The 25,365-nt window shown below is 41.8% G+C and overlaps 1 protein-coding gene and 1 long non-coding RNA gene across 7 annotated transcripts in view; one reads left to right on the top strand and one right to left on the bottom strand.

The window, feature by feature from the left end:
- The window catches only part of Pde4d (phosphodiesterase 4D), a 1,097,876-nt gene that overhangs the window by 967,165 nt on the left and 105,346 nt on the right, over positions 1-25,365 (top strand). The gene's annotated exons all lie outside the window — the stretch shown is intronic.
- Positions 5,052-19,823, bottom strand: LOC126512532 (uncharacterized). Its single transcript, XR_007595076.1, has 3 exons — positions 19,714-19,823; positions 16,201-16,295; positions 5,052-15,732 (listed from the first exon to the last, which is right to left on the bottom strand). It is a non-coding gene; the product is annotated as an uncharacterized lncRNA (long non-coding RNA).

Below are 25,365 nucleotides of genomic sequence, written 5' to 3'. Positions count from 1 at the left end.
TTACAATATTTTATTGACCAAGTACTTTGTGAACTTGTGTTGTAATAGGAGTTGGGGAAGCAGAAGTAAAATAATATGATGACAATTCTTATCTTACACTCTAGAAGAGCCAGGAAGACCTAAGCAAAGTAGAGGGACAAATGCCCGGAAGATCCCAAAGGCACAGTGCAGTTGCTATGGAAGTGAATCATAAACAGGTCTCAGACTGAGATTTGATGGGACTGCCCCCTGGCTTTCTGTATGTCTAAGACACCTTTGCTCTGGGGAAACAGAAGCTGACAGGATGTCTGCTGGGCTGGAAGCATTGGCAAATGGAGTGACATATGCTGGGGGCAAAGTGAGTTGACAGAGCATCCCCAATGAAGAGAACCACATGAACAAGTGTGTACTAAACCTCCCTTAGTCGTTAGGGGCTGTTTGATGTGGCTGTTACACACCTTCCTTTGGCTTAAGTGAATAAGAAAGAGGAAGAGGAGGAGGAGGAAGAAGAAGAGAAGGAGGAGGAGAGACAGTCATGATTGAAAGTTTGCTAAGACACAGGTACAAATCTGAGTTAGGTAGGTAAGGGCTGGTGATCTGTTAAAAATTAGTTCTTTTTCTTTGGTGCCCCAGCAGAGTTCATTGGTTCAGTGCTAAATTACGAAGATGAACACCCTTCTGTGAATCACACCTCCTTCTTTCAACATCTGGGTTTCCCTGATTCATGTTCAATCTGAACTTACGCAGACCATTTTGGTTTTGCTTGTGAAATTTGGGTGAGCCAACTTAAACTGAGGTGACTACCATTTGTTTCTGACTAAAGCCTTCTTGCAATTTTATATGAAAATATTGGTCTGTAAGGGGAAACATTTTTGTACTGATGCAAATCTTGATATTAATAAGAAATTTAGCTCAATTTTTTTCACTGCCTGACACACAGTGAAACTGTATTTTGGGGATGGCTCAACATCTCCCAAGTGGACAGTTAGGGTTTCCAGAGCCTGGTCTCCTTAATCTCTATCTACCTTTAGGATGAAGGAATGGATCTGGCTTCTTAGTGAACATGAAACTACTAACTCAGGTAAACATTGGCAATTTTTCTCAAAGAGTGGAGAACGTTAAAGCAGGTTTATCTGTAATCTCTTAACTCAGAAGTAGCTCTCACAGAGCAGTTTCTAAATAATCCTTCAAAGATTTTTAAGAGCACAATTAGATTTTATATCTATTTGACATCTAACAGTAATCAGACACTCAATGCAAAATGCATTCTACTATGCTTTATGAAATTCATAATGCAAGCTGATGCTCATGTATTTGCTTTCAATATTGAGTTTCTAGGGAGAAAAAAAATACCGTAAAAAAATAGTGTTCCTTAAATTTCAGTGGCACTAAAGATCTTAGTCTTACTATAAGGGACAAAAAAAAAATATCACCTATTATTTGTGGCTCTCCTCTTTCGGACAAACAATACCAGCAACGAAGCCTATAGCAGAGTTGTTATCCTGCACTGAATTTCTCCTATGTGCCAGGCATTGTGACAAAACTTAGTAAACATCTAACTAAATCTCTAACTCTCTAAATAACCCAGCAAGGTAGGAGTCGTCCTTCCTACTTAACAGATAAGAAAACGGTAGCTCGCAGAATTAAGAAGGTTCCTTAAATGACACAGTAGCAAGTGAGTTCACGTCAGTTTCCATCCAAGGTCTGCCTGGCTCTAGAGCCAGCATTTTCCTGCTCTACCACATCTCTCCGTGCTGGATCAGAATAAGTTACATGTGTGTCAAAAACAAAGCATCAGAAGGGGAGAGTCATAAAAGTAGCCACAGTCCTCTAAAGAAGAGGAACAGTACTGAGCAAAGGAAAGCACAAACACAAGCCATCAAACAGTAAAGCAATGGTAGCAATTAGGAAGCAAGTCAATTAAGCTATTTAGCCAGTAGCAGTCCGGGCTGTTTGTAAAGGAACCAAGGCTGGGTCTGAGCCACCCATACATTTTAGAACCCAGGAAAAACTTAGCATTTCTTCCCAGAACTCATCAAATCCATTATTACTTTTTTTTTTTTTTTGAGACAGTCATACTCTTTAGCTTAAACTGCCGTTTGTATTCTCAGTAATCCTCCTGCGTAACTTCCTGAGCGCTGTCATCACCAGCACATCCAGCTGTGTGTGTGAATGTGTGTGTGTGTGTGTGTGTGTGTGTACTTGTGTGTGCCTGTGGAAACCAGAAAACAACCTTAGGTGTCATTCTCAGAAATACCATCCAAGTCCTTCAAGGCAGTGTCTCTTACTGGTCCCGAGTTCGTCAATAAGGCTAGTCTGGCTGGGCCGGCTAGTGGAGCCCCAAGTACCTTCTTGTCTTTGCCTCCCCTGAGCTGGGACTACAAACACAAACACACGCCACCATGCAGCTCCAACTCAGATCCACAAGCCTATAGGTAAACACTTTAGCCACTGTCTCCCCAAACCCCAACATCACCACACACACACAAAAAAAAATGAAAAAGCAATTTAAAAATAACGCTATTTTATGCTATTTTTAAAAATAATCTGCACCATGTCGCCTGGAAGAGCGCGCCACTCAGAGTGAGACGGCATGAGTTTGTCAGCCCTGTGGCTTTATAAGTGTGTGGTCTTGAATAAACCATACAACCGTCTTTAGGTTTCGGTTCCCCGTGTGAATGTAGAAGGGCTGAATAAAGTGCCGGCTGACACCCTTCCTACAAGGGTGCTAAACAGTCCTAGATAGAACTGGTGGCTGGACCTTTGGGTGTTAAACAGAGTTTCTTCTGAACACTTACCCCTAACAAGCTTCTTATGGGCGGCTTGGTAATCTTAAAAGACTGATTGTTACTGTATTTGCTTCGTCTGTATTGAAGTCCGGAGGACAACGCCTACTTCAATGTGTACCATTCTGCCGTGCTAAGTGACCTTGTCTCTTAAAACCTTTCCATTTGGGTTGAGGCCATGGTTGAAATCTGAGGGTAGAGTTGAGCCCTAATAAACTTGACTGCAAACAGAGGGTGTTTCACCAATGGCATAATAGCTGTCTGCAACTCCTGGGGAGGAAATGAATAATAGACTTACTACCTAGTGAGTCTCTTGTAAATCCAGCACTTCCATTAGACTTCTCCAGGAGTCAGAGGTACAGTAAAATGATCAGAGCTCCCGATACTGCTTTCTACTGAGCTATGGTTATTTTCTTCATCCTCACAATTTTATTTTATTTTTTTTTAAAACTTATTTAAAGGGAGGAAAGGGTGCTTAGTGCAGTATGAAGTGAATATAATTCTGATTCTGGGAGGGAAAAAGAAGATCAAGTCAAGGACTGAGCCTGCAACACAGTATAAGAGAATAATCTTCTATCAAAAGCTTTAGTGAACCAACCCTAAAGACCAACCAGGAGCAGGGCTGGCTGGCTTCCATCGGGGGTTGACAGACACAGACCGCAGGTCTGCAAGCTCCCACAAGGAGGGAGGTCTGTGTTCCACTCAGCAATCTCTTCCCCTTCAGGGTCCTTGAAGGATGGGACACTAAAGGACAGAATCCTAACTGACAAGCCGCAGACCAGACCACGGAGGGTGCCTTGCAAAGCCCAGAGCAGGCTTGGCGGCGCGTTAAGGAGCCCTGCCTTGCTGAAATCCGGTCCACATTTTGCCGAGAGCCCAGGCGCTGTGAATAAGAGGAGCCTCTGAGGGCTGGTTTCTGATGTCGCACTAGGCACGATAAGAATGCCATTGACGTCAGCAGAGTCATCATCAGGGAGAATGGCACCCCAGCTCTTGAAACCACACCAAGCAATTGCAGTGCTTTTGAAAATTAAAAGCCGGTGCTGGGGAGTGGGGGTGGGGAGAGAAAGGAACTGAGGAGAAGCAGTGGCTCCATCTGAACTGTCTTTTCTGCGTTTCCTGCATTAAAAAAACGCAGGCACATAGCGCTCCAAGAGCATGCACATTCGCGGTTCGCATCGCGTACACACACACACACACACACACACACACACACACGCTGCTACAGAGGCTCCTTCAGCCTAAATTGAGGACACTGGGGAGAGATAGGAGGCATGGAGGGGGGGAGGCAGACACACACACAGAGAGATAGAGAAGAGAGAGAGAGAGAGAGAGAGAGAGAGAGAGAGAGAGAGAGAGAGAGAGAGAGAGAGAGAGAGAGAGAGAGAGAGAGAGAGAGAGAATATGAATTTAATTTGTTAACATTTCTGAATCCAGATAAAACAAACCCTGCCACCCAGCTGCTGGACAGAGGCCCTGAGCCACAAGGGAAAATGCTGGCCACTGTGAATGGAATTGCTGAAGCAGAGCTGATAGCTTACACTGTGTATTGATGCGCAGATGACAAGAAAGGAGTGAAAACTTCAAAGGAACTACTGCGAAGCCAACCCAGTCCCCGCGCCCCGCCACACACACACACACACACACACACACACACACACACTCACACACACACACACACACCCTTCCACCAACATAGCCAGCTTTTAGTACATGTATTGAGGGTTTGGAAAGGGAATAGGGCTGAACTGTGTGACTTCAGCTTCCAGAGGTAGCCCTGAGGACATCACCGCCTGCTGAATTCAAAGGTACCTAAGCTGGAAGAAGTCTTGGAGTTAGGTAGACTTTGAAAGCATTGTTTTTTAAAATAAAATTGGAAATTGTGACACTTGGAACTTCCCCATTTAACCTAATCCTTTCGGTTTGCCTAGTCCAATTGTTGGGCCGGCCCCACCCTCATCCCCTACCCCCACCCCCAGCACCGTGAGAAAGTGATAGAGTGGGCTTGATGACATCAGGCCAGCCCTGTCACATGCTTTATTTTACAGCATTGATTGGCAGCTTCCCAAGCCCACGGGATCTTCTGCTGACCTGCTTTTCAGATCTGTATCTCCAGGTTCCGCAGCAAGAATCCTTCTGGTCTGTGGAAATGTGAGCAGGGGAGGAAAAGAACGCACGCACTAAGGCAGAATCTAGCAGAAAACGTGGATTTAATAAATTGCATCATACAAAACTCCTCTATCAGATGGACAGGCAGTAGGGGGCCCGCCACGTGAGAGGCGGGCAGGAAGGCTGCCCGCTCTTTATCCGAAGAACAATTTCCTTTTGAAAAAGGAAGACGCAGTAAACGGCATTTCTTTCCAAAACATAAGTTGTGCTATAGGTGGAACCCACGCCTCCCTCCTTTCTCTCTTCAAATTAAGATGCACCTCCTAAGTGAGATAAAGAAGGGATGTTTAGTGCAGCGTGTGAAGTGTGCCTCTAACCTGCCTTCCTGTAACAGTGGAAAGGCAGCTAAGTACCCATGTGGGGTTTGGGCTGTATCTTGAGAGAATATTGTTTATCTGTAACGTGGAGCGTTTGGTTTATTTTGCTTGATTTTGGTTTTTCATTTTGCTTTGTCAGTTTAAAAATCCACCAATAAGTTTACTTCATAATGGGATCTTTCCATCTCTTCCTCCCTTTGCCCCTTTCTCATTCTTTCTCCTCTTCCACTTTTCTGTTTTCCTTCCTGCTTCTTCCCTTTGAAAAAAAATACTCCTGAAGTTTTCAGTCTCTGACAGAGTCATAGACCAGTTCTCAACCAGTGGCCTGTGACTCTTTGGGGGGTCCGGTGACCTTTTCACAAGGGGTTGCCTAGGATCATGGAAAAACAGATATTTACTTTGCAATTTGTAACAATAGCAAAATTACAGTTACAAAGTAGCAAGGAAAATGATTCTTTGACTGGGAGTCAGCACAGCATGAGGAACTGGATGAAAGGGTCGCAGCAGTAGGAAGGCTGGGAGCCCCTGTTTGAGCATGTGCCTCTGAAGATCCCAGATCTGGATCCAGAGCGTGTGAACGTCTGTGTTTGTATATCACCGCAGTGAAGCGGGGTGGCAGAGAAGAGCTTTTCGACAGTACTCCTTTACCTCTACAGCGATAGAAGGCACTGTGTTAACTGCTCTGCCATCCCCTTCGGACTGTTTTCTACCTCATTTCTTGATGAAAGCTGCTGGGCGAGCTTCCTGACCTCCCTTTCTGGGTCGTTCCTGAGAGTTGTGTCTGGCGCCCTTGCATCCTGCCCCACCTGTCCCTGTCTAGGATGCTCAGTTAGCCCCCAACCCGACAGTCTCCTCTAGGGAAAAGGCGGTGGAAGCCCTTCTCTCTTCTTTTCGACCTTGCTGCCTTCTTGCCTGAGACACCGGGGGACCACACTGAATGGATCCTGTTCTGGTCGGTCTGGATGTGTTTAGGATCGGTTCAAACGCCCCAAACCGTAATTTGCGACAGGAAAGGCTAGTGCAACAGTTGAGGGCTGGGAATTAGCAAACAAGCTAGGAAGTCAACTGACAGAGGAAGCCATGGCTGGAGATCCTTTAGGAAATAAATTCTTAATAATAATAGTAATAGCAATAATAATAAATAGTAATAAACAATCCTTTTTCAGGTGTGTTAATTTCCTTTGTGGCCAGAAATAGCCTTATGGACTTAGGGTTTTTGAGACTCATTTTCATCTTTCTTTTTCTAAGGTTTGTTTTTACTTTTAGGGGAAGACACAAGGATACAGGTGGTGAATTTGATTATTGACATCAGTCTTAGTTTGGCTTAATAAGCCATGGAAACAAAACAGCTCAGCCTCCCAGAACTGCTGTAACCCAACGCTGGTAGCACTAAAAGCACCATGGCTTTGGTTACGCATGCCTGTAGTCCAGGCCTTGCTTCAGCATTTGAATTCTGCAGTAAGATATCTGAAGCTCCTTCGTTTATCGCACCTTAGGCAAAAATCTTGTAGAGCCAAGTAGAAAAGCTTTACCAAAATGCAAGAAGGAGAGTCCCCACTTTGACCTCTCTATTAGTATGTGAGGAAGTAGGAAAAATTAGCAAGTTGTCACGTGTGCTACGTGAGGAACATACTTTGGAGGCAGACCCAGAAGCTGAGTTTGCAGTCAGAAAGTTGTTTCTCCTACATGAAGTTTACATGGCTCCTCTATGCCTTCTCTGGCTTCTAAGGCAGAACATTCATAGGCTCAGGACTTGTACTGGCTAGTTGTATGTCAACTTGACCCAAGCCAGAGTCCTCAGAGGAGAGGGCCTCAATTGAGAAAATGCCTCCATGAGATCAGGTTATAGGCAAGCAAGCCCGTAGAGCATTTTCTTAATCAATGGTTGATGGATAGGTTCATTGTGGGTGATGCCATCCCCGGGCTGTTGGTCCTGGGTTCTAAAAGAAAGCAGAAAGGGCAAGCCATGAGGAGCAGGCCAGTAAGCCCTACCCCTCCAGGGCCTCTGGATCAGTTCCTGCCTCTAGGCCTCCAGGTACCTTTCCTGTTTGAGTTCCTGTCCTGACTTCCTTCAATGATAAACAGTGATATGGAGGCATAAACCAAAAGCAAAGCAAAAACAACAACAACAAAAACAACCCTATCCTCCCCAAGTTGCTCTTTGATCCTGGCATGCTTCATCCCAGCAACAGAAACCCCAACTAAGACAGAAAGTAGGGAACTACTGGGAAGGGGTAGAAAGACAACGCTGTTTTCTTATACTATACAGATGAGAACGCTGATGCCTGGGTGATTCAAATTACTCATCTGAGGAGGTCACTGCTTGTTATGAGCACTAAAGTCAAGACTGTGGACCCAGGTCTTCGGTCTGGAATTGCGGGGCTGTGGGTTGCTTCCATTGTGCGTCCCTTCCGGTGGACCTCTGGGATGTGCAACAGCACGCACTTTTCCTGTATAGGCAGTGTTATTAGAAAGCACACGGGCTGGAGTAGAGAACATAGAGGTGATGATCAAACCCTTGGTTCACTGTGAACGCCCATGCGCAAAGCAGGAAACTCGGCAGCTGACTGGAAAAGCTGTGCCTATTTGAATCAATATTTTAGTGACGAGAAGTAGAATAGAAAAAGAGGATGGAAGGAAGAAGCCAGGCGATGTATACACACAGTACATTATAAGGAAGAAATAAAGGTTGCTTGCAAAGAGTTTCTTTTTTTAAAATAAACCTGAATGGACAGAGAGTAAATATCAAAGACGGATTGGCTGATAAAAATGCAACAGGCAACGCAGCAGAGGTGATTTTAGACTCAGCTTCACTACTGTTCCTTGTCAAAGACAGAAGACTGTATGTATGTGACGTAGAGGTGAAGACCCAGTCCAGGGCCCAGGCCCAGGGTAAATAGACACACGCTTTTGAGAATGCCCCTCCCGATTGAGCTTTAAGAATTAAGTATACTGTTAATGACAGCACCAAAGAAAACATGGAGCAGCTTTTGGAAATTGAAAATCTGGAAGCTGGACTGAAGGGGAGAAATTAAAACGTAAGCATCTTGCTGTATGATGCAGAGGCAGATAAACTAACCCACAGTTTAAAAGTGGATAAAGGAGGGTTACTAAGGCCGCAAGGGCCTCGCTGCTGTGGAAAGTACTTCTGGCAGCTCGGGCCACACAAGGCAGAATGGAGGCCTCTAGTGAGTTGCAAAGATAAGATATACACGAGATGTTTGAGGAACAACCCTGAAGTTCAGCATGTTAGTCACGAAGTTAAAGGGCCCTGTGGAGCCTGAACAACAAAAGGAGAGAGAACTAGGAGAATATACATACCTTCTACGGCACCCCGGGCTGCGCACTAGGAGCAGTTGAAGATGTAAAGAGAGACGGTGTGCTGTTGGAGACTCGCAAGTTAACCTGTACGTGTGGATACATGTCAGTGCTGGAATTCCATTTCTTAAAAGGATCACTCAGTCTTGGGAGCATTTTGGTTTATGCTGGGGAGCTATATAGTAGGGACACGAAAACGTGTACAAATAGTGCGATTAGAAAGTTGATTGTGTAGTGTGCCAGCAAGCTATTTTTTCCTTCTACTCCCTTCCCTTGGCCCCAGACAAAACCAAAAACCCTGGTCTGCAATGTGGGTTTATTGTCATGGTGTAAATATTCTCCCCATGCCTGGCTGATATCACACTTTGGCCTAACAGGTTTGTTTTGTTTTTTAGAGAATTCTAGAAAGTTTAATCTTTGACAAGATCGAGTTCTGGTGTACCACTGCCTCAGCAATTCTCTGACTCTCAGTGACAGATATCAGAGCCATTGCACTGATGGAGTAGGTGCAGCTGTATTTACCTGCTCCATGCCTGCCAGTGTGCCTAAGATTGACTCTGTCATCATTCCCCTGTGGCTTGGGGTGGGACCATTAGGGACACTCACTCACTGAAGGACTGCTGGGGGCTACCATGTCAGGAAAGGGAGCATCCTTTTCTTGAGCAGTGTAGCCACTGGTAAGTAGCTCTCATTCCAGTAAATAACCTTCCAGCCATGCTCAAGGAAGAAATTCTGCCTATACACAGCAGGTTACAGAGAAAAGGAGAAGACAGGAGAGTGGGGAATGGGAGGGTTATCAGGAAGGTTCTAGAAGGAAGGGGGTAGAAAAGGGGAGAGGGGTATGAAAACAACTAAAATCCATCATGGGTAAAAATATCAAGTAGTGGGTGGTTTTTTTTGTTGTTGTTGTTTGTTTGGTTGGTTGGTTGGCTTTTTGTTGGTTGGTTGGTTGGTGTGGTTTTTAAAGACACTAAGAGCTGAGTTCTTTTTCGAGGCCCTGAATTATTTGCATCACAATAAGAATTGGGGTAAGAGGAAGAGATCTGTAAGTGCTAGGCAGTTTAGTCACAAAGCGCTTGAATTAGGACATCAAAATAAAGCTTTAGAAGAGACAAATAGAAGCCATGGCCCTAAACGTGAAATAAAATGCTAAATCATGTACATGTTCGCCATGCACGACAGTCTAGTAGCAGACGGTCCAAGTGGGTGAAGAGAGTCGGAACTGACTCAGGGTGTGAAAGCTGTGGCCAGGCACACTAAGATGTCTCAAATCCAGGCGAACACAGCCATATTTCAGCAGGTATGTCTTTTCTTTTTCAAAGAAAACGTATCTGATAGTAAGTTGACCAATTAATAGCAATGAGACTCCAGAAGAGAAGAACTGGAGAAAAAAAATCTGCCTTTTATTAGTGAAGATAATTCAACTCAGCAACAGGGTTGGAATGTTGTAACTTCTGTGTGAGGAAACTGTAGCCTGGAGTATGGGATAAAGGCACCAGGAAACAAAGAAGCAATAATGGCTAAAAAATTAAATAAATAAATAAATAAATAAATAAATAAATAAATAACAAAAAATAAAGACATTAGTTCAGAGGAGTCAGCACAAAGAAGCCCTGTGTTTTTACTGTAAACCAGGGTTTCTAGGTATTAGCGTCACCATTATCGACGATAATAGCTGTATTGGCATTAACCAGCTGTTGCTAATGGTTTAAAACCAGGTGCCTGCAACTTCCCGTCTGGTGGAAATTGATCTTTTAAATTTTTGTTTAAAAGATAAATCTTGGATCTGCTCTGCCTCTGCACAGCATATTAAACCCTTTTCTCTCCTTTTTTTTTTTTTTACTTCCACTTTTTGGTTAGACAGACAGACACACACACATACACACATACCACGTACACAAGCACCTCACTGTTCCTCCTGCAAGCCCCGCTCTCCAGCCATCTTCTCTCCTTTAGCTGGCTGCAGATCTGTCCTCCTGCTGCTCTGGGAGGTGCAACCCCAGAGCACAGGCAGAAATTCTTCTCACTGACTCCTAAACTCAGAAGGCCTTTTCAGCGCTCACAGCCCAGGTCTTATTGCAGTGACGTGATGCTGCTGCCCTTTGGAAGCACCAGGGTGGAAAAGAGAAGATGCCATGATCCATGTATGTGGACGCTCGGGGAACATGTTTGCACACATTCCGGGCAGACGCTCCTTTACAAAACCTGCCTGTGAAGGTCTGAGCTGAGTAAGTTTGGTAAGTCATCCAGAAGGCAAAACAAACAAACAAATGACAACAACAACAACAAACCAACACAAAAGCCAGCTTGCAACCTGGTCATCCAATATATGTGGCAGTTTGTAACCTGATCATACGATATAAACAGCACGCACCATTACATGTAAATGTTAGGGCCTAAACTTTCTAAATGTCATCCCTCATTGTGATGCCATAAAGTCTTCATTTTAAAAATGCTTTAAAGGTTCATTTAAAAAAAAAGTGAACTTGTATTGTACATTACAGTATAGCTCAGTACAGCAGATGCTGAAAACATGTTGCTGACATGTCTGGAGAAAATTTCCAATTATTTCCTATATTCTTACCCATGCTTTGACTATATATTTATTAGTCAGAGCTATGCCATGAGCACCAATTCTCAGAAATAAGAAATAATATGTCAGAATATTGTGGAAATTAGTCTATTGGAAGTCTACATGGAATCAAAATTTTTGCAAAGCCATTTTAAAACCATTACTAATTATTTATGCAATCATAAATGACTCCGGCAAAATTGTTCAGCAAAGTGTAGGTTCTGTGGAAAGCAGTCAGCCTTGGCGGGTAAGCTCAGGCTAGCCCATCCATCTTTCCTCAGTACGTATATCACTTGGTTGATCAACAATAGTATATTATATATGCCTTAATTATTAAAAAAGAAGTATGCAGCCTAAGTCTCAGAAATTAAGTCCTCAGCTCCACTAGTGCCACTTTACTCTTGGACAACAGATGTGCATGAGGAATGAAGTGAATGAAATCCGAACGTTCGCCCCCTAAAGAAAATGCGCATCATAGCCCAGACAAATGTTTGCTCATATTTTGGTGATGATTCACACAAAATCACACACAAAAAAAAAACATGCGGCTCCAAGTCTTCCAAATGTCTGTATTCATATAGATTTTGCTTTATGAGCATTTTTATTGCAAAAGACATTTCTTCCAAGTCTGTTGCTTAATGACTTACCTGACTTAGCCGTTTGTGTTGAACATTTGTGTCATTGTTACTATCTGCTTTCCCTCTCTGCTCTCTCCTTGAACAAATAGCTGATGAAAGAGGTGGTATGGGGGTGGTGTGCAATCTCCAATATGCAAATACGCTCTGGGGAGCTGTCTTAGTCAGGCTTGCTGGTGCTGTGAAGAGACACCATGGCCACAGCCACTCTTATAAAGAAAAGGATTTAACTGGGGCTGACTTACAGTTTCAGAAGTTTAGTCTATTGTCATCATGATGGTAATCAGGTAGACAGTGCTACAGAAGGAACCCAGAGTTCTGCACCTGGAATCAGCAGGTGGCAGAAGAGAGAGAGATACTGGGCCTGGCTTCAGCAGTTGAAACCTTAAAGCCCACACCCCCCAGTGGCACATTTCCTCCAACAAGGCCACCCCCTACTCCAACAAAGTCAGACCTCCTAAGAGTGTCGCTCCCTCTGAGCCTATGGGGACCATTTTTATTCAAGTCACTGCAGGAATGGAGAAGACAGTTCCAGTTTATGAAGGTACAGCAACAACTGAGGGCTTGCCATAGTGACAGCATCCAAAGGACTTTGAGATCTTGCATAATCCTTACTACTGATGTAAGACAGAAAATGTTTTTTTTTTTTCCTTAAAAGTTGTGGAAACTGAGACACAGACAGAGTGGTCGAATGACTAGCCAAGATTCACACACGTAGTAAGAAGCAACCCCTAAAGTTTTAAACACTAACCTCACTAAGTAATGCAAGTCTGCTTTTATTTGTACCTGAGAATACCTTTTCTACCTGGGTACCACTTGACTTCACATTTTCTAGAGAAAACCAATAAGTTGTGTGGTCTGCTGAGTCCATCAGTATCTATGTTGTCTAGTAGATAAAGAAACAAAGACCTACTTCGTCTGGAACACAAGAGTCAGTGTTTTATTCATCTGGGATTGTTCTGGATTGTTCTGTATAATATGGTGAGGAGAATAAACAGTTTACCAATGGAACGCTAAAGCTGGTTTTAACTGGGCTATTGAAGTATGATCAATATATAAATATTGTTCCATTTTCAGAGTTACAATTAAAATGTTTCTTATTCCAAACAGCTAATATAAAAGTCTAAAATTTTTAAGGTGGTAGTAATCTGGCAAGTTTCTCCCCATCAAGTCTACATCTCTCCTCCATTTGTCATTTATGTTCTACATGCGGAGGGGTTGCTTTCTGTTTGTGTTATCTCCAGGAATAATGTCTGACATTTACAAGAATGTCTGGGGGAAAAGAAAGAAGTAAACGAGGAAACAGATAGAGGGAAGACTACCAAAAGGGAGGGGGAGAGGGAGAGTAGGTGAGGAAAGGAAGGAAAGAAGGGGACAGGGAGAGAGATGACGCCAGCTTTTCCAAACCACTTCCAACACTACTTCCTCTGGCTAGCATAGAGCACGTTCCCCATTCTTCCTAGTCCATCTCATATCCAAACCTTCCATATGCTTGGGGTTCCTACTTGCAGAATATACCCAGAGTCAGATCCTCATCCTCTCCATAGCTGATTCTTCATTGCAAGCCACTGTCTTTCTTGCTTTGATGGTGGCTTTAGCATTTAAAGGACACCTCGCTTCTTCTCTTGCTGTACTGTGGTCTTCTCCAAACATAACAGGAGATAGATATATGGATAGATATATGGTAATATATCTGTTCATTGCTTTACAAAGGCTCAGTGCTTTCCTCTGAGTTCAAAGTGAGAACTGTAGCCTACAGTGCCCAATTTGACAAGCCGCTTGCTCCTTTTCAGCCCCTTCTTTCTTGCTCTTCTTCCTTTCTGTCACACAGCTTCAGTCAGTCCAGCTTTGCTGCAAGTTTTCAAACCCATTAGACAGGCTCGCTTTAATACCTTAATGCTACCTAGTATACACTTTCCTTCAATATCACACGCCAATCAATCTCTTGATTTCCTTGAGTCTTTGTTCATACCTCATTTTATCCAAAAAGCCATCATGATCATCTGATTTTTAACTGCATTTTGCATTACCCCACTCCTAGTCATTGCTTTACAGTACGCTTGCTTGTTTTGCATGGATTTCCTTAGAATGCATAATTTATAGTATTTAGTATATACATTGTCCCTTTCTATAACTAGATTGTGAACCTCTCCTGGGCAATGTTTTAGTTACTAAGAAAGAAAGAAGGAAAGGAAGGCAAAGAAAAAAGAAAAACAGGAGAAAAAGATAATAGATGTTAGACAGATGGGTCTAGATAAAAATGTATGTGATATAAATACAGATGATACAGATATAGATGAGTACCTCAACCAGGTACTGGGATCTCAGGACATTTGTTTGGGAGTAGGGTTGAACTATATAGCCCTGGTTGTCCTGTAATTCATTAGGTAAAATGGACTTGGCTTGAATTTACAGAAAAACGTCTGCCGTAATGAGTCTACCTTTGTCCCACCAGCCAGCTCCAAATAGTGACATGGATACTTCTTATCATTATAAAAGCTTGGTTTATAGCTTAGGCTTGTTCCTAACTAGTTCTTGTAACTTAAATTAACCCCTTTCTACTAATCTACATCCTGCCATGTGACTCGAGACTGTGACCTTTCCTCCTGCACGTCCTGCTTCCTCTGCGTCTGGCTGGGGCTCAACCTTTCTTCCTCCCACTTCCTCTTGCCCAGAAGTCCCGCCTATATCTTCTGCCTATCTATTGGCCCATTCAGCTTTTTATTACACAAATCATAGTAATATATCTTCATACAGAGTACAAATAACCCACAACAGCTGCCCCTGCCTCTTAAGAGCTGGGATTAAAATCTTGTGCCACCAAACCAAGCTTAGTACATTTTGACTAAACGAATGTCCCCGTTTCTCCTGTGTACGTGACTTGGCTCCACTGTTTTTTTCAGTATGTGCCCTCCTCTGATGGCCACACTTCACTTATACCCAGTCTCAGCCAGATCAGGGACACTACACATCGTTCTTTTGATCCTTGAAAACTGAGGTCCCGGTTTCTACCAAATTCCCTTTGTCTTTAGAGTGGTCTGATGGAGGCGGAGAACACACTCCAACTGTCAGCCTTTGAAAAGGGAGGTCTCTCTTCGTTGTGAGCTGTGAGCTTTACGAGTGACTACTACGTTAGAGCAGCTCACTATAGGGGACACCCAGGGGACAGTCATACTCAGAAGAGCCTATGAGTGGAATCTAGGTAGCTTTCTGTTATCTCCTTAGAAACCTACTAGAAATTCACAGAGAATAAGCTTACATTTTGTGGTTGAAGATTTTAACATTTTTTTAGGATGGTGTTTGCATAGTCTTGTCCTGGATTTAGGACATTGAAAAGAGCTGAGAGTACACAGAAACTATTTATCTCCTGTGGCCCACAGGGAAGTCAAAAGAGGAAAAGTTTGAGGTCAGGAGCTGAATATCAGAGAGAGAAAAACCATAAAGTCCTAAGAAAGAACGAGACTGTCAAAGCATGATCTCCTCCCTGTCTTGCTTTTCCTTTAAAGAATACACACTCCACATACCTACTTTCTAAGCAAATGTATGTTTAAATATCTCTCAAGTCCTCCCAAGTATGGAAGCATTGACATCCTTAGAATCAGAGTGCACTGTACCTCAACCTTGCTGTTCACTAGTGGTGAGACCATGACTTTCAGTTAAACACGAGCTCGGGCAAACAGGCTAAGGCAAGTGTCAGCACAGCAACGGCACGTTTGATGGCACATCAGACCAGCATAGGGTCACTGGGTTACTGAATAGCATCCTGAGGTCCTTCCCACTGCCCTTTCTTACTCTAAGTGTTCCCTGCCATAGCATCTGCTTTAATATCCTGAAAAAGCAATTTAAGAAAAGATAGATTTTTAAAGTTTTTTTTTTTCACAGTTTGAAGTACATATAGGTCCATCAACTTGGAAAGCCACAGAGATGGGAGCTCCAGGCAGTTAGTCATCTGTCATCTGCAGTAAAGAAACAAAGAATATCAGTGCTTGTGGTGGGCTCACTTTTCCTTTGTAATGAGTTAAGGATCCCATCCCAGGGGGGATGGTGCTACCCACAGTGGACAGGTCTTCACACTTCAGTTGACTTATTAAGACAGTCCCTCACAGGCATGCCCAGTGGCTTGTCCCCAAGGTTATTCTCAATCTTATCAAGGTGACAATGGAGTTTAACCACCCATGAATAAATCCATTTAAATGTTCCAACCTCAGTGAAGTCTCCCTACCAGCATTTCTCAGAGTACCCAGACGTTTCTTTCTAAGCATTTATTGTGATAAAAATTAATTCATACTTTGTGCTTATTTTATTATTGTTATTTTTAAATCAGTGTTAAGGAAAAGGAACTGTGTTTGCTTTGTTGATCACTGGACCCAATGGATGAGCACACGACACAAGCATGAAGATTTGAGGGGAGGGGTGATAAGTACCTCTTAGCCGTGTCTTTCAGTTGAGGCTCACAAACCATTCATTAAGATATCAGTCTACTGGGACACAGCGCAGCAAGGATTAAGGAGAGAAAAATCTGTATACAGTAGGAAAAAGAGAAAGTAATACACATAAGTAATTATTAAGTAGAATTTCTATTTGTTTCTGTATGGATGTGCCGATATAACACACACACACACACACACACACACACACCATACCCACACCTGTGTAGAATATGTTACACTCAGTAGATGTCTGAAACTACAGGTACTACCAAACTTTGTATTTTATTTCTTTTTCTTTATATGTATATTTATGATGAAACTCAACTTATAAGTTAAGACTACTAAGAGATTAGCCACACTAACTACTAATAGAAGGAAGAATTGTAACAATATACCAAGACAAAAGTTATTTAAAACTTATGAATTGTTTATTTCTTCAATTTTTCTTTTTTTATCTTGTTTGTTTTTAGATTGGAATACAAAGCAATAGATTTTATTATGGCATATTCACACATAATTTATTTTTATTGATTCTGCTACTTTCTTCCATTGCTCCCCAAGCCCACAGCATCTCATAGTTTTCATCCCCAGGAGTACCCTTTATGGCTTCTTGTCATATATCATCTTTTATCCTTCCCTTGTTCCTCAAATCCTTGTCTTCCTCTCACGTGGTCTCCTTTCTAATTTCATGACCGAAGCCCACTCTCATAGCTGTGCAGTTCCTCACACATAAAAACTGAAAGCCAAGATCTGCATATGATGGAGAACACCCATTATTTGTCCTTACAAGGCTAGGTCACTTCACTTAATAGAATGTTTTCCAAATACGTTAATTTTCCTGCAGATTTTCTAATATCTTTATGTCTACATTTCTTTTTCCCCCCAGTGTCTTAAAGTTTTCACTGTAAGAAACTTTCACTTCCTCGGTTCAGCTTATTCTTGCCTTTCTTCCTAATTTGAAGGTATTGTGAATGCGATAGTTTTTCTAATTCTTTTTTAGAAAGTAAATTGTTGATATCTAGAAAAGACTGATTTTTATACATTTATTTTTGATCCTACCACTTGTCTGTGTTTATCAAATCTAAAAGTGTTCTTGTGTATTTTGTTGTCTTCAAATAGAGAAAATTTGATTTCTCACATCCCCACTTGTATCTTTTTGATATCATCATCCTGTCCTGTTTCTCTAGCTAGGATTTTAAGCACTATGTAGACCAAGAGAGCGAAAAGAGTGGGCACCATCGTCTCATTCTAGATTCACAGGAAGTGCTCTCTCTTTCCCCACATTGAGTGCAAGGTTGGCTATGGGTTTACCCCATAAGACCTTTATTACACACATGATCTTTACTATGTTGAGATCTAGTTCCTCTATTCACACTGTCTTCAGCACTTTATCATGAAGGCACATAGCATCTATCCATACAATCATGTGATTGTTGCCCTCTGGCCTATTTATATCATCTGTTCCATTTACTGATTTGCATGTGTTGAACCAGCCTCGCAGTACTGAAGTGAAAGCAGCTGGTCACGGTGTCTGATCTTCCCTGCATGTTACTGAGTTCAGTTTACAAGCATTTTGCTGAGGGTTTTCTTATGTATGTTCATCAGGGCAATTAGTCTCTAATTTTGTTAGATTATTATCTTATTCTGGTGCCCGAATCATACTGGCTTCAGGGAGTGAGTCTGGTAGTGTGGAAACAATCAGAGAAGGAGTGGTGTGAGAACTTGAAAGTTTAGTAGAATTACCAAGTGGACCTTAGTTTCTAAGGTGCCTCATCTTTTTGATTCGTAATGTTACTTCAGTGTAGTCTGAAAGGCTAGAAGAAACTAAGAAGCTATTTGAATTTAATTAAATTAAGGCTCACTTTGTGGTCAATAATAGGATCAGTTTTGGAGATACTTCTATGTGCTACTAAGAACGTTGCTATCTGTTGCATGGAATATTCTGTTGAGTTCAGTTGATTTTAACGTAATTTAGTTCTGAAATTTTATTGCACAATTTTAGTTTGGAAGGCTTATCTAAATATAAGGGTGGGGTGTTGAAGTTTTTCACTATTATTATGTTCAAACTTACATGATATTTCAATCCTTTTAATGTTTTGTATCTTAGTAACCACAAAACTCAATGTTTACTGTTGTCATATCTCATCCTTACTAGTTATTCCCTTTATTCTATATGCCGTGTCCCTCTGACTAGTCTTTGCTTAGAGTCTACTTTATCCGATATCAAAACCACTATGTCAGCTTGTGTATGATCTCTGTTTTCTTGGACCATAGATTTTATACATCTTTGCTCAATAAATGGATTTCACAGAGGAAGTCAATAGCTGGATCTTGTTTATAAATCCAGTCACTTAGTCCATATCTTTTATTTGGTCTGTGATATTCATTTGCATTTGGGTTATTATTGAGAGAGTTTGGGCATTTCTTATGATATTTTTAGTAGATTTTCTGATTGGACTATTGGTATTCTTCCTCACTTCCCTATCACTTTTAGGGCCCTGATCCTGGTTTTTCAGTGTTGGACATGATTGACTGTCCAGGCTTTTCATCTGTCCCTCTCATAGAATGTATTCTTATGAAAAAGACTGTCTTCTTCCACCTATAGTTTTCTCTAACAATTTTCTGTGATAGCTTGAATTTCATGCATTGGCCTAATCTGGATTTGCCTTTGACGGTTCTTAATTCTTCACCAATTTAATTGATTACCTTGCTGGGTATAACAATTTTGATGGGCAGTATTTATTTTCAGGGCTTGAAATATTATCATTTCATACTTGCCTGGCTTTTAGTTTTGCTCATGAAATAATTTATATTTCTCTGTTTCTGTATTTGTATATTGCTTTGTGGCTTTCTCTTACATACAGACATGCATACATACATGCATATTATACTAGACACATATGCATATATGCTTTCACTCTGATATGGTACAGAAAAGTTCTTTGGTCACGTCTATTTGAAGTTCTAAATATCTCTTGTCCTTTCATGTCCGTTTCTTTGTTTGTGTTTGGGGAATTTTATGCTAGAATTTGGGAGAGGGTCGTACTATTTATATTCAATGCAGGTTGGACTGAACCCCTCAACCCTCCTACCTCAGTCTTCTGTGCACTATAATTATAGGCCCTGATCACTATACTGCACATCTGTCATAATCAAGGCGCAGTAGATTGTGGGTGGCTGAAACCACAGAGATTGAAAACTTGAATAAGGGGGTACTGCCTCGTTGAGCGTCTGTGATTTTTGTTAACATTTTAGAAACTAAAAAAAATAAAAATAGTATAGTAGATCCTCTTTAAATCAGAGGTTAGTGTTGAAATAGGAGCGGCAGGGCTGCGTCCCCGGCACCCGGCCGCCCGCATGGCTAGTTTATACCCAGAAATAATTACACGGAAACTGTATTCTTTCAAACACTGCCTGGCCTGGCTAGGTCCAGTTTCTTATTGGCTAGCTCTTATATATTGTTCTAACCCATTTCTAATATTCTGTGTAGCCCATGAGCTGGCTTACCAGAGAGGATCTTAACCTGCGTCTGTCTGGAGTGGGAGCATCATGGCGACTCACTCACTCAGCTTCTTTTTCCCAGCATTCTCCTCTGTCTACTCCGCCTACCTAATTTTCTGTTCTATGAGGGCCGAGACAGTTTCTTTATTATTAACCAATGAAATCAACAGATAAGATACAAGACCCACCTCCATCAGGTTAGTATCCAAATGTTCTCTGTACTCACCATTAGACACTAGCTCTTTTCGTGATTTTCCTCAGCTTGGCTATTATCCAATAACCTTTGTGTGCATACAACTATGCATCTACACACACACACACACACACACACACACACTTACAACCTGAAGTTGTAGATTTTAATTCATATAAGTAATGGAAGCTGTGGGGTTTTTTTTTTAAAACATTTACTTCTTTTTGCAATAACTTTGATTTGTTAAGAATAAAAAGATAGTTATATAATGGAGTAGCTTAATTCAAATTTGAGGATATAAAGATTTGTTACCAAGTTTCTTTAAAGAAAAAAAATTTAGCATAAAACTAAAAGATCTCCTAAAACAGAATTTTGCTCCCTCGGCTATTCATAATAGACCCAGCAAAATGATAATTAACTGTATGTCCCTTCTGCAATGTGGCATATATACCAAACTATCTTTTTCTCCAGCTCTTGACTTTCATCTCAGAAATTCTAAGGAATTTATGACTTGGTACATTTGATGTGGCACAGTTCCACATGTGAGGGATGGCGATTTGGATAGTACGACAGAAGTACGTGCCAAGAATAATTGGCTTCTGTATTGCGGAACAGCTCAAATACTATGTGTATCACAGTATGTAATTTGGGTGTACAAAATGCCGGCAGTTCAAAGTGCTTTACTCCTTTGCAGTGGCAAACTGAGCTTCCTGTTGGCTGACTCCCTAGGTTTGCAGTCAACAAGCTGGGTGCACACAGAGGGAACAGATCCATAAAGGAAGTGCACTCACTGGCTCCTGCCACTGTCATGCCTTAGGGCCAGGATCTCTTTCTCCCAGGCTTCTTCCCTCTTAGTTCGCATTCATTTCTTTTCTTTCCTCCTTCCCACTTTCTTCCCTTCCTTCTTCCTTTTTTGTCCTTCTCTTCTGTTACATATGATGACAAAGAGTTTCTTTTCTTCACTTCTACCCTGCATAAAGCCTTCCCAAGCAGTTTCCTTACTGGAAGATTCTCTTTAGTTCTGATGAAATGTGCAGATTGCAAGACTACTCCCTTAGATTTTGCTAGAGCACGCTTGGGAAGGAACAGGTGAGCTTGCGTTTTAACTGGTAACGTGAATCTATAATCAGGCTACTAAGGCACACGAAGGTAATCACGTTCTCACATGGAGGAAGGTGCCCGTGGCTATCAAAACAGCTGTGCGACTTTGGCGACGGCACCTGGACTTGTTGAGCTCCGATTTTTCAGGTCGCAAAAGTAAAGTCTAATGAGTAGTCTGGCTGGGAGGGCTTCGTGAAACACCGTACATTCAGCAGCGGGAGTCGCACCTGGATCACAGTTCACACTCAATAAGTGTCAATTTTAGTGCCTCATCACAATGTGTAATTGGTAAAGTAAAAGACAAGTAGCGAAACTGGCAAAACTTAATTCAGCGGACATTTTCGAGGTTCTGTAGGGTTAAGAACTCAAAGTTACATGATGTAATCTGTCCATCACAATAACTCCTGCGTATTTATGGTGGGCACTACCATACTCACGTAACAAATATGGAAATTGAACATTTCCTGTGGCAGATCCAGACATTCCGTAGAAGCCCTGGCAGATACCCTTTCTGTCCTACCTACACCTGTGTCTATTTTGAAAACGGTCTCATCTCTGGGGTGGCTCTCACGACACAAAGTGGAGCGAGGTGTCAAGTAATTCCTTCAACTCAAATCACCACCTTTGTCTATTTCGCTGAAAAGGCTTTCGTGAGCAAAAGGATCTATCTCAGGAAAATCGGCCTTAAGGGAAAGTGCTCCTCAAGCTTGAACGTGCAGAGACCAGGTGAGGATTATGAGGCAAGAAGCTTGGCAGTTGTAAGACAGGAGCCCTGGGAATTATGGAAAGACGGAAAGTGCGGTCTGTTCAAGTAAAGCATCTTCTGATTGGACCCAAGTAGTGCTAAGGGGACAGACAGTAGGGTTCTTCTTGTCAACTCTCTTTTGTTCTTTTTAAGCAAAGACGGAAGACAAAATTTAATGTGAGATTTCCCAAGTCTTAAACTATGTGTGGGAGCCAAGCACAGCACATCTGGGGGCCAGGTTTGGTTTACGGACAGCCAGTTAGCAATTTTGACCTAATTACCCTTAATTCTCCACTTCTTTTGACCTGATGAATTGTCCATTAAAGTGGCTTAGACATGTAATAGACCCATTGAGCCGAGTCTTCGTAATATCCACAAATTGTACTTTGCTTCCTGCATTGAGGCAGTTGGTTTTCTCAGAACCCAATTAGGAAGGTACCATTCTGACACCCGGAACTCAGGAGCTTGATACAAGCGGGATCAGCGAGTACCTTGCAGCGAGAAATACATCGAGGGATGCGGCATTAGTCTGCTTAGTTCATTTCCTCCCCGCAGCTCCGTACCCATGGGGGCAGACTCCTAGTTAGGAATGCTTTGCATGCCGGGAATCGGAGCGTAGGAACGTCACGACTTCCCCATGTTTCCCTCTTGAGACTCTTTCCCCTTTCATGACAGTTTGGCCCATTGGGCTGAAATGATAGATACGCCAGGTCATCCACAGATGCTAAACATACTAGATGAGAAAACCATGGGTTGGTTCAGCTTGTCCCTCGGAGGGGACAATGCTATTGTCTGTGTCTGCCTTAATACGCCCTTCAAGTTGTAAATTCACATCGAATCCTGGCTTTTCAACCTTGGTGTATAGAGAATTTCTAGATTATTTGCCTTTGCCTTCCTAAAGTAGTTACTTGATTCAACCGAGATGTTTGATTAATTAGTTCATTTTTTTTTTCAAATTCAAGATGTCATTGATTGCAAGCTACATCTGGGATTTAGGGATATCAACAATACAGGGATGCACCCTGAACTGGATCATAGAAAACTCAATTGGGTGGACACAGTTGAAGGAAGCTCTCCCATGTCACTATTAAGCGCTTTTTTATATTTAAGTAAACACAAGGTGAATTGTAAGCCTCCTCTTTCTCAATTCTTGGTGGAAAAAACACCACTCTGACTGATTTTATTATTTAATTGAAACTTATTATTATTGTATTCATCCTCTTCTTCCCCAAATGTGATCTTGGAATGTCAAATATTTACCTTACAATGAAGGCCTTTTTATCTCATTGGATTGGTTAGGCCACGCTTTTTTTTTTTTTAAACAATTGATTATTAGAGTAGTTTTGCCCTTGTTCTGTCAGGAAAGGATATTTAGGACAACAGTTTCCATTGTCCTGATTCCACCTTGTCTTTATTAGTTATTCCCAAAGTAAAAGAATTTGGAATGGGAGGTGGTGGTGCACGCCTTTAATTCTAGCACTCAGGAGGCAGAGGCAGGCGGATCTCTGTGAGTTCAGGACAAACCTGGTCTATAGAGATAGTGCCAGGACAGGCTTCAAAGCTACACAGAGGAACTCTGTCTCAAAAAACAAACAAAGAAAGAAAGAAATGAAAAAGAATTTGGGGGAAATGACCCTAAATTGCAATAACATTTCTATGAATATGTAAATGAGAAACCAGAGAGGCAGAAATTCTAAATCTGTATTTCCTTAGAACTTTATTATTAAAAATTCTGTAGAATTTTTATCCGTAGAATTTTTATCTGTAGAAAGATCATTAAGTAGACTCCCACAGTCCTCTAAATATGGTATCTATAGTCATACATTTCCAGGACGAAGAGGATAAAAGGAACTGCCCCTCATGACGGTGCGATTTGAGGAGAGGACCAAATTACAGCAGGACTTCTGGAGCTGTGGGATTAGAGACTAAACCCTTCCTCAACATTCTCCCTGCTTTAGAGGTAGGGACTGCCATTAGAAAGGATCCTGGGAGTAACCTGCTCTATTATCTAGAGAGAATGCTGCTGTAACAGCCCCTGGAGGACTTAATGCCTCAGGGGCCGGAGCAAGCTGAGATTCCAGCTCCAGGAATGCTCTTGACATTGCTGAACAAGAACTGACTTAGAATGAACGAGCTGAACTCTTGAGAGTTCAGGGTTGGTTCATCAGAGATGCCTAAGAGACCTTTGCCAAGAACAGGGGAATATGCAGGAAGCCCATGACAAACGCAAAGAAACCTATTTGCCCATTGGACATTCCTTGACCACCGTAAGTTTAGAATGGGTTTACACGGGAGACTGCTGAAAGGCCTCTGAGGCTTTGGGAGACTGTGAAGAGAAACTTTCCAAGGAAAGAGACCTGATTTCCTACAGAAAGGGTAGACCAGGGCTTTCCCTAAAAAGAGGGAAATAAATATGATAATATTTATATCTATGAATTATCCATCATTTGTGAATGTAGAACCAGATGAGATGAAAATCTGTTATGACAAACAGTCATTCAAGAAAATTGAAGATTTAATTTTATCTGGGGACACTGACATGCATTCTCTCACCAAGTCATTAACCATCTATCTCTAGTGCATCAAAACCTGGGATTAAAATGAACACAATTTCGGAGCTCATGACATTTTCCAAAATCAAGAGAACAAGAGCGATGTTGGAAGCATGTATAGAGTTAAGATAAAGTTTATTGTCTAAACTTCCCTGTTCCCTAGAAAGTTATAGACATAGTTATACATGCAAAGTTTTTCACAGATAATGATTAACTTACACCTTGGCATCTGTAGGCACATAAACGAGCTGTTAGAAACACACAATGAAAAATCTTGGTAGCACACACCAAAAATAAATAAATAAAGCAAAAATAGTTCATCAAGGCAATTCCGTTTGCAAAAGGGTATCCCCAAACCCACAGCTGAGCAAGGAACAAAACAGGGCCAACATCACTCCAATCTTCTGCCCCTCATGGATGACTCTATCTCATCCCACTGATGGAAGAAGCTCGACTTCCTGATCTGATGCGATTGGCTTATAGGTGCAAAGGGAAAAAGAAAGCCTCGGGAAATAAGAGTTCTTTGATTTAAAAATGAAACTAAAGAAGAAACCACTTCTCATGTGGATCCTCTCCATATCCAAAGTCATAGATGCATAGAGAGAGGTCACTATTGATGTACTTACAGATATTATATAATCTGTAAAATACAAATGGAACGATGAACAGGAAAAAATTATATGTGAGCACAGATAAGGCACTTCCAAGTTTTTATACATATAGGGACATTATCAAAAAAATATATAAGTGGTTCACTGTGGTGTATGTTTCTGAAACATGGCTCAATTTATCTCAACTATGAGAAGGGGCGAAACAAGAGCGGAGACACAGAAAACAAGGAAAGACAATTGGGATGTTGAAAGCATGACCTTGTGAAAGAATCTGGAGAAATCAACATGTCATGGAAAATAAACACACTGTTGGCATTGCCTTCAAGAAGTTTCAAACAGAATAGAAGTAACTTGGAAAATAGATCCCGGCAGTGTAGTTTTCATGATGAACTACACACAGCATGTAAGTTATGACTGTGGACTAGGGTTGGCTTAGATGATTCGTGGCAGGAGAGT

The sequence above is a fragment of the Alexandromys fortis genome, unplaced genomic scaffold (genome assembly GCF_014885135.2).
Source record: "Alexandromys fortis isolate MF-2015 unplaced genomic scaffold, M_Fortis_MF-2015_v1.1 scaffold_76, whole genome shotgun sequence".
Taxonomy (NCBI): domain Eukaryota; kingdom Metazoa; phylum Chordata; class Mammalia; order Rodentia; family Cricetidae; genus Alexandromys; species Alexandromys fortis.
The sequence above is the reverse complement of the archived record's forward strand: the minus strand, read 5'-3'. Positions and strand labels throughout refer to the sequence as shown.